This window comes from Candoia aspera, chromosome 10 (genome assembly GCF_035149785.1).
Source record: "Candoia aspera isolate rCanAsp1 chromosome 10, rCanAsp1.hap2, whole genome shotgun sequence".
Taxonomy (NCBI): domain Eukaryota; kingdom Metazoa; phylum Chordata; class Lepidosauria; order Squamata; family Boidae; genus Candoia; species Candoia aspera.
The window spans coordinates 21,094,344-21,104,121 of record NC_086162.1 but is presented as its reverse complement, the minus strand read 5'-3'; the positions used below and the strand labels follow the sequence as shown (position 1 = coordinate 21,104,121).

Genomic DNA, 9,778 nt, shown 5'->3' with positions numbered 1-9,778 from the left:
AGTAAGTCAACAGGGCAACCTGGGGGCAACGCCCAGGAGATATAACAAAGGCGACGCACTTTAAATAAAAAAAAGAAGGGCCCTACCTGGAGCTGATAAGCACCCGACCAGCCACGCCTCTCTCCTCGCCGAACTGAGCCAAACAAACAGGGTGTGGCTGGAGCATGCGCACGACAGGACGTGACCCGGGCATGCGCACCATGGACACACCCTGGGAAGGCACGTGGTAGAGGGAGGAGCAAAGGGAGGGGCGACAACTACTCCGGCGGGAATTTCAAAAAAAAAAACAAAAAAAAAGGGCCGTTTGACAGCTCCACGGGAAAAAAAAAAAAAAAAAAACCAGAAAACCGGGGGGGAGCACTATTCGGACAGGGGGCAGTATGTCATGAGTGCCGTTGAGCTGAAGTCATCAGCGCAATGGCACACATGACAATAGCAAGGAAACAGGAGAAGGGGCTCAAGATAAGTAGCCATCAACTCACAACGACTAACGGCCAACAAACAATAACTAAACGGATCACGGAGCACACCCGAGCCATCAGCGCCAATACAACGGGGATCGCCCAGCTGACAGCAATCACCGGATGAATAGAAAACCCGAGGATGAGCGATCCCGGAACGCCAGCGGGGCCTCACAACCCCTCACCCACCGGCAGGGCAACGTATTGGACAAAGGGGGGTGACGTGACCACGAGTGAGGGGGCGCTGACCGGTGTGGGGTATTTAAACCCCGCACCGGCGCGCTCCTGTCACTCTCAGCTTTTTTCTTCCGACGCTGTAACTGCGCTGTGAATAAACCAGAGCCTGATCCATCGAACCAGTGTCTGAGCATTATTCAGAGGCAGGCAGCGCATGACACTGATGTGCAAATAGATACTTTGCCTTATTATGTTGAACAGGGCCATTTCCCTTCTTCCCTGGCAAGGATCCAGTTCTTTTATTAGTTACTGATCAAGCTAAAATTCAGCAGTTACAGAGCTCTAAGCATCGAATTCTGGGGGCTCCGAAGATGCCCTAAGAGGAGGAAGAAGTGTGAAAAGAAATAAAAAAGTCTGGAATTCGTCAGGCGAAATACAAGCAAGTTTCTGTCCATGAGGGTGGGGTGAGAGAACTCAACTACCACAACAAAATAACTCATCCAGTTGCTCGCATGGTTTTAGGGACGTAGGAATCTGCCCTATTTCAAATAGAATCACTGGTCATTATACGCCTTAATGTGGTTCTTTTTGGTTCTGGCTTCAAGACCACTTTAACTTTTAGTTAATTAGACAGGAAATGGACTGCCAGTGTTTGTCAGGGCAGCCACACTTCGAATAAAACATGGACTCACTTAGAGGGTCTAAGGATTTCCAGCTTTATTGAAACGGAATGCATGCAGAGAGAAAGATGGGAATGCGGGAGTGGTGGCAGGGTGTCCCGTTTATACCCTGGTGGCGGACCTTGTCCTCCTCCACCCCCTATTGTCCCCCAAGCCAGGTCCGGATGGGTGATTAGGGTGGTAATGTGTCCGGTGATGGGTGACTTGGGCGATCTTCGACGATCTTCTTTGTCATTCTTGCCTTCGTCCTGTGCAGGTGCGTCCCTCAGGGTAATGGGTGGGAGTTCTCCCGGTGTGCTGATGGTTATCCGGTCCAGTCTGAGGTGCACTTCTATTGTCCTGGTGATTTACTCATGGGCTTGGGTGCTTAAGGGATAATGTGTGTGTTTAAGGGATGATGGTTCTCCCTTCCCCTTTCCTGATGTGCATGTTCCCCGTTGTGATGCACTTATGCCTTGCAACGGGGAACATGACAGTGTTTCAGACAAAGGCCCGTCTGTCACAATTTTTATCATGGTTTCAGTGGAAGTTTCCAAAGCTGAAAAAGGAATATTCCATACTAAAAGCATATATTCTACTTTTTGCTTATGGATCCTCCTCTATTTTTAATTTTTATTTTTTCACATGAACTGAATGCAAATACATTTTAATGTCAGAGTTTGGGAAAATCCTTCTGATGAATTAATTAGCTATAATGATTGAAACTAATTCAAACATTAACAAAACCAAATCGTATGGACACAAAAACCATTTCTCAAAGGTGAAATCCAAACATCTGTGGGGTTAAATTACAGCTCAGCCATTCAAATTAGCCAAAGCCTTAATTCTTTGGGGCTCAGATGTTTTCTCAATACAGGAAACCAGGATCAATAAAGGATGTTGGTCGGCTGGATTCCAATAAGACCAGACAGAAGGAGGGTAACCATGAAGCTTCCTTGAACTGACCACGAACTATCTGTAGCTTTCTCCACATTGGTGTCATAAATTTGAAGCCAGGAGGTTGCACTTGTGTATATAGTTTGACCGAGAGCAATCTTCTTATCTGAGAGTGTGGTACAACCTCTACCATAGAACAATTTTTTTTCAGAACCTGGAAAAGAGGAAAAGAGGACAAGTAGCCTCAACTAATTGCTGCTAATACAAAAGAAAAGGTAGAGACTCTTCAGCTCTTAGTGACTCCATGGACACGTTGATGTAGTTTTCAGAGCACACCACAGAAGTGGTTTCCCATTGCCTTGTGCCAAGAGGTGTTTCTGGCTTTCCAGTGGAGCTCATCCAAAGGCCAGCCAGGTCCAACCTTGCTGAGCATTTCAGGACAATGTATATGTTCATGTGAGTGTGTCTTTGGGCACACATGTACACAGACACACAAACACATATCTTTGGATCTGCTCCCAAACAGTGGAAAACGGCAGGACACAGGATTAGCCCAGTGCAGTCACCAAGTGGTTCTTGTCCTACAAGGGACTGTCTGCAGTTAAGTCCCCATATTACTAGGCGCTTGCAAGGAACTGCAGCCAAGACAAAATTTGCAGTTCAGCTGCACAAATTGAGGAAATTAATTCTGTCTGCCAACCAGGACTAAATGTGTTCTGTCAACGTAGCTGGACCCTTCCTCACTCCAAGTATTTTGGTTTCAGTTTTACCTTCAGAAAGGATCCCAGTAATGTTCACGCATTGGTCCTCTTTTTCAGGACATTTGATCACTGTGGCCTCACAGGGGTTGGGAGGGAAAGCAAAACAGGCGGGGCACTCCAAATTGCTGGTTTTCGTGTCTCCGCTAGGTACTGTGGAGAAAGGGATAAGCGCGAGAAATAGCTGAATCAGCAATCTTGTAAGTAAAAAAGTGCATTCTTTCCAACAAGAACAAACATTTCCCTGGATATTGAAATGGCCCTCCTCCTGGACTTCAGGAAACCTATTAAAAGAAACAGGCATTGGGGGCTGGAATACTGTGACCGGTAGGAGTTGTCGTTTGCTTTGGGCATGAAGATCCAGGATTCAAGCCAAATGTTGAAAGTACAGATCAGTCTTAGAAATTCTCTTAGAAATTTTATGCAGCACACTGAAACAGGTCAGTGGTGGAAATAGTGTGATGTGTGCTCGTCTGGGTCACAAGAAAGATGGGATCCCAAACAGTGTGTGTGTGTCGGGGGGTACAAGTTCAACTCTCCTTTCTGGTCTATTGTGTTGTGTGAATCAACAAACCCATACAGCCTTGAGGCAGTAGCCAAGCCCTCTCTGGTCTGTTTTTCCCAAAAACCATGATGGTGTGGTGGTGTGGCTGAAAAAGCTCCATTGCAGAACTGACTGCCACGTTTTGGTAACCAAAAGTGTAAGATCGAGGCCCTGAAGTTTTCAATATGACACCTTGAGCTTTTTAAATATTATTTTTAATTTTAACACCTTGAAGAGCAACCAAACCTTTACCACCCCCACCTAAAGGGGTGTCTTTCATTTCCCCTTCATTAAGAGGGATGCCTCTTAGTCCTACTGAGGCCTCCTTGAAACATAAAAATGCTGAATGGCCACAGCCGGGGGCTTAGCTTGGAAGCCCAGAAAAAGCAAACAGCAAGTCAGAATTCTGTGTAGTATGTGGAGGCTTGGAGGGTTAATAAGAATATTTGTGAGTTTGCCTTGAGATAAAGGGGTCTTCAGTGACTAGACAACCCCCACAGAAGCCACTCTCTGAATGGGGAAACCACAGAGACTGTTTTATGGAAGCATCCCACAGATTCTCAGTATTCCAGGGGTGCTCAACACCACCACGATATTGGGGTCCCAGGCCTTAGCTGACCTGCTGAATTGCTATTGCATGAACTGCAGTCCATGCCTGACCCACATACCTTCGACAGGAGAATTGCAGTTGTCTGCGTCACAGCATTTGGTAGCTGTCCTGAAATATTTGCCTTCTCCAAATGTGAATTTTATGTTGAGTTCTTTGCATGATGGAAGGCAGCTTTGTAAGCTGTATGGTTTACTTGAGTCACCTACTGTAAAGGAAGCAATAGATTAATTCCAGTAATGTACTGTCGAAGCATCAGGTTTACCTGCTTTGGGAAAATAATCATGGAGCTAAAATCTCTCTGCACTTAGGAGAGAGAGAGAAAAAAATTGGTTCATCTCCCATCTGTAGTTGGGGCCCCAGAGAGAGGAGGAGACCTTCTCCCCCCAACCCTGGTTTATACAGATGCTGTTTCACCTCCTACCATCGCAACCTCTGTCTGCCTCCTCTGGTTGCACCTCCCCACTCTCGCTCCCTTCTTTCCCACTCAACCTTCTTTTCACACTCTTCGGCCCTCTTTCTGCAAGTAGATAAGTCATTCCCCATCTCGGGTCTCAGAGCCTGTTCCAGGCTCTTCCAACCCTTGTTGTGACCAAGTAACAGTAAGCAGGGCAGACTTTAGAGCAGGATAGCTTTGGGATGGTAGGAAGGTATGATAAGTCAGTCATGGCGAAATGGCCTTCGCTGGGTTAATGAGGTGTCTGTGGGTGGGTGGGTGGTGTCATGGCGTGCTAATGTTGCCATGCGTCTCTGCCAGTACTCAGGATGTTATACACTTTTTGAAGGAATCAGCAGGAACTCTGCAACTCCAAAATGCTGAATTTGACCCAGTTGGTTCAAACTGTAGGATGCACTCAACAGAGTATATCATCCCCTCAGACAGTGAACTAATTGCTATTAGTTGACCTGGGAGACACGTTTCCCTACTTCGCCTCCCTGTACTCAATGTAACTCTTCAAAAGCAGGTAGCATGATATCTCAACCCCCCTCCCCCCCAAAGCCTGCTCTCCCATCCTCATCTCATGGAACGTTGCAGGCTGGGCAGTTAATCCAAAAGACCAACTTTTTGTTTTAAATTCCACTCAAAATGTGATATCCTTTTCTTGTAGGAAATGTGGGCTACATTTGAGTTGGATGGAGTTTGTATTAAGTCTTGTACGGTAATGCCTCACAGGGAGTGGGGAGTCCTGGAGGAGGACTAGCCCTACCGGTAAGCCCAGGTTTGCATCTTGGTCAAACATATCATACCCTGAAGGATGGGGCTAGATATTATAGTTTTTTTTATAAAAAATCTGTTAAAATCATGTCTGATTCTAGGAGACTGTCTGGACAAGTCCCTGCAGTTTTTTTGGCAGGGTTTTTCAGAAGTGTTTGCCATTGTCTCATTTCTAGGGCTGAAAGAGAGTGACTGGCCCAAGGTCACCCAGCTGGCTTTATGCCTAAGGCGGGTCTGGAACTCACGGTCTCCCGGTTTCTAGAATAATGTCTTGAACACCAAACTGAGTCTCTACCAATTATAATACCAATACACAAAAAGGATAATAAGAAAAATCTGCCCTATTATAGGCCCATTAGTGCTCTGCGAGTGTTGAGCAAATTATATGCCAAGCCCCTAAACTGTACGCTTCAAGACTGGAAGGAAATTGGCTCTGAGCGAGGAGGATTCGGAGAGGGGTCATCAACAATAGGTCATATTCTTGTATTGCACTGTTTCATGCAGATGTATGTTCAGAAAATGATGTCCTCCAAGGACATGGCTTCCTAGACTGCATATTTGCCTTTGCCTAGAACTATTTTATGGGAGAAACTGAAAAATGTAAGAATTGAAAGGTGCCTCCTTTTTTTTTTATTCAGAATTTCAAGGCCACCTTAAAAGTGAGATGGAAGCCACAAAGTATCTTCTCTAACAGGATCCATATAGAGAGGGGAGTCTGCCAAGGATGTATTTTCATTCCATCTCTGCTCAAGCGATAGACAACTGTGTGTTAGAAATCCTGAACAGCCCAGCCTTCCATGCTCCTAAAATGGAAGGCCAAGATCCCAAAACTTTATGTGGATGATGCTGAAAAGGCACTAAGATCTGTACTTCACTACATTGATAAAATGGGTTGATTTCAGCTTTGAAAACTCAATGTCTTTATATCTCTAAACGGATACTAAAAAAAGCCAAACACCAAGTTAGATTATATAGGTTATGGAGGAGAATAGGATGGAACAGGTTAACACTTTAAATCTCTTCGGATTGCTTTCCATTACAAAGAAATTGGGAATGTAATGCAGAGCGTGACTTTGGCTTCCAGCTCCCCTCAAGGTCATCAGCCATGCTGAAGGGCATCTTTTTAAACTAAAGGTGGAGAACTAATACCTACAACAATATCTTTCTGAAGATAAAGCCCCGGCCCAAATCCTTTATGCTGCATAAATGCAACCCTATGTCAAGAAGGATGCATTAGAGCCAGGACCAAAGACGTTTTTGAGATCCACACCTGCTGCCCCTAGGGGGGTAGCAAATGCCACAATTAGATGAGAAACAAGGATGTCTAAAACTGAGGAATGAGCTTGGACGTTGATAGTCAATTACTGGATGAAGACCCAGTTTTTCAAAACAGCTTCATTGCCTTTCACTTTTACTGACAATTACTCTTCCAACTGGAAAATGGCAGTAGTACCATTACTTGGGTTATCAGAGACATTTTTACGAACAGGCGAAACAAACACCCAAAGAGGAATTGATACGGAGCATCAAGGTGAGGTCAACAGGTTTTCACAGAACTACAGGCCTTGGATTGCAAAGGATAATTGGGAATCTGCAAAGTATTAACATAGGCTTACCTTCCTAAGAAGGTAAGAAACATTTGCTAAGGCCAAACACAACATCCTTCCCTTTGTGCTTCTCCAGAGTAGATACTCTACCCATACCCCATCACGGATACAGGATGATAGAAAGACTCTGCCACTTGCTGTTCTATTGTAACTTCCATAAGGACAGTCAAAATAATTGTATCTTATTCTTATTGTATCCATACCTAGGATACAATACCCAGGAAAAATGAATAACTAATATATGAACCCCCTTCCTGCAGTTAGAAAAACTTTTATAACCGTACAGTAGCTAAATGTTAGGTGGCCACAATAAAAATAAAGCAACGGCTGATGCAAGGCTGAACAACGTGGTTTTTCCTTTTAAAATAGGTTTAGATGTAAACTTCTGGTCATTGATCAAAATAAATAAAGAATTGTTGTGCTTCAATGGCTGAGGAGCAGGTGTGACTAAGCTGGGTCATGATATGTCTGATAGGGGTAAGATGTCACAGAAACAGGGTATCTCTTTTCCAGGAACAGCACTATAAAGAGTCTGTGATATTTTGTTAGAAACACAGTGATGCTAGGGATATATTTGTCGGTTTAGCCAGCAGATTGAAAAGAAATGCTGGTTTACTGATGTAAGAGTGAAGCAGTTGCTGCAACTTTAATCCAGCTTGGGGTGAAATCGCTTTCAAAATAATGCCGTGGGCAGGTCAAAAGATTATCTCTCCATTTGGGAATGGACTGTATTACAGATAAAAAAGGCACTTATTTCAGTTCCTGGGCCCCTTCCTCTTAACCTTACCACACCTCCTGCTTTTTGCAAATCCACGCATCCATAGCAGGCCTCATTCTTCTCTCAGGTTCCCCACTCCTAAAGGCCTCTTAACATTTTGTATGCCATATTTAACCAGTTTGAGAAATACAAAAGCTACTGGAACGTGTTCCCAGAGGCATATGCACTTACCAATGGTATTTTCTTGTTTTTGTGAGTAGCATTTGGTCCCGATACAAGTCTTAGATTGTGTTGTAGTGTCTTGACAGGTGAAGACCTTTTCTGAAGAGAAGAAGACGGAATAAAAAATATTAGGTTTTTTTCCTTTCCTGAAAAGAATTCTGTCCTTAGAATTCTTCTGAGATGGTATATATTCTTTCTTGCAAATAACCATGGAAGAACTGCTGCACCCCCCAGACATGCCAGCTAAATAAAACCTGGAGAGATCATGGCATGCTATGATTCATGCTCTGGCTTTTGTTGTTGTGGAGTTTTGGAGTTTGATAGATTTAGAGCAAATCTTTGGAATAAGGAGGGACTGAAAGCTGCGAAGGATTCATGTGTAGAAGGAAAGGAGTTCAGCAAAAGGCTTAGAGGTGCTCAAGAAGAACAGCTTTTCCTCCCTGGGTGAATGAGGCAGAGAAGCACCAGGCAATCTTAACTTAGAATCAGCAGGAACACGACATATCTGCCTGCCACGGCTGACCCAGCCAGCCACTCTCTGGGACAGCGTTTCTCAAACAGGGTTCCCTGGCACCCTCAGGTTCCGCAAGAGTTCACTAGGGGTTCCCTGGGAGGTCATGATTTATTTAAAAATAATTTCAAATTCGGGCAAATTCACATTAAAGAGGTAAGATTTATTCTTTATTTTTAGTATAAGAAGACTGTTAGTGCATGTCTACAGGCCTACACATGAAACGAATATAATAATTTTGTAACTTCTGGTCTATATTTGAGCATGAAAGTGCAGGGGTTCCCCGAGGCCTGAGAAATATTTCACGGGTTCCTCCAGGGTCAAAAAGTTGAGAAAGGCTGCTCTGGGAAAAATATTTAACACCAGGTGCCACTGGCATTCAACCATGGATGCCCTGCTCAAACAGGGAACTTCACCTTTGATGGACTTCCAACTGTTGCAAAGTGGGCTGGGATATTTAATATTCTAAAAAGGGTTCTGAAAAAAACACCACCTCAGACAGAGTCAGGGATGGCTCACCCACCCCTTTCCATATGATTTCCCCCCTACGAAAAATAAACGATACCAAGTCATGAAGTTGCAAGAGCAGCTTACTTTTGCAGGAGTGAGGAGGGCAGGAGTTGGCTCTTGACCTGTGTCTCTTTGCCAGAAGTAGGAAGGAACAGATCACCTTCTGCTAACTTTCTTGGCCTTATTCGTAGGATGGAGCTGCCCACAGAATGGGTTGGGGCCAAAAAGGCACTACTGGAGCTACCTTATTATTTTCACACAAGACTACCTCTGCCCAGATCGGCATGTTTTGCAAAGAGGGTCACTAAGAACAAGCCGGGTGTCGTAATGGCTCCTCAACGGTCCATGACGGTTGATAGAGGAAACTCCCTACTTGGAGTGGCCATGTCTCCTGCTCCCCTCATATGCCTTATGTTCATCAGCCAGATATACAGAAATGAAAGAGATAGAGACAGAGATAGAAAGAGGGAGAGAGATGCATGCCATAGTGCACAGTGTTGTAGGACTGTTGATAGCCGGAACATTGATAGTCCAGAGGTGGGAAGGAAGGAAGGAAGGAAGGAAGGAAGGAAGGAAGGAAGGAAGGAAGGGCTGTTCTGTGCAAGCAAGTACCTTGTGCCCAAGCCAAAATGGATATAGCAGGTAGAGACCAGTATCTAGATGAGAGGAAATGCCATAATGTGCTTCATTTGGTTCTGGCTTCACAACCACTTTAACTTTTAGTTAATTAGCAGGAAAAGGACTGTCAGTGTTTCAGAGAAAGGCCTGTCTGACACAATGTTTATTATGGTTTTAATGAAAGATTACAAAGCTGAAAAAGGGATATTCTATATGAAAAACATATATTCTACTTTTTTGCTTATAGATCCTCCTCTATTTTTTTTTCCAAAC

General features: G+C 44.3%; 1 long non-coding RNA gene across 2 annotated transcripts; it reads right to left on the bottom strand.

The window, feature by feature from the left end:
* Nucleotides 1-4,228: 4,228 nt before the first annotated feature.
* Nucleotides 4,229-7,968, bottom strand: LOC134503669 (uncharacterized). 2 transcript variants are annotated; one of them, XR_010068570.1, is made up of 2 exons: nt 7,876-7,968; nt 4,229-4,311 (listed from the first exon to the last, which is right to left on the bottom strand). It is a non-coding gene; the product is annotated as an uncharacterized LOC134503669 (long non-coding RNA). The 2 variants fall into 2 exon arrangements; XR_010068569.1 differs by having other exon boundaries at nt 4,229-4,308.
* Between the last annotated feature and the right edge of the window lie 1,810 nt (nt 7,969-9,778).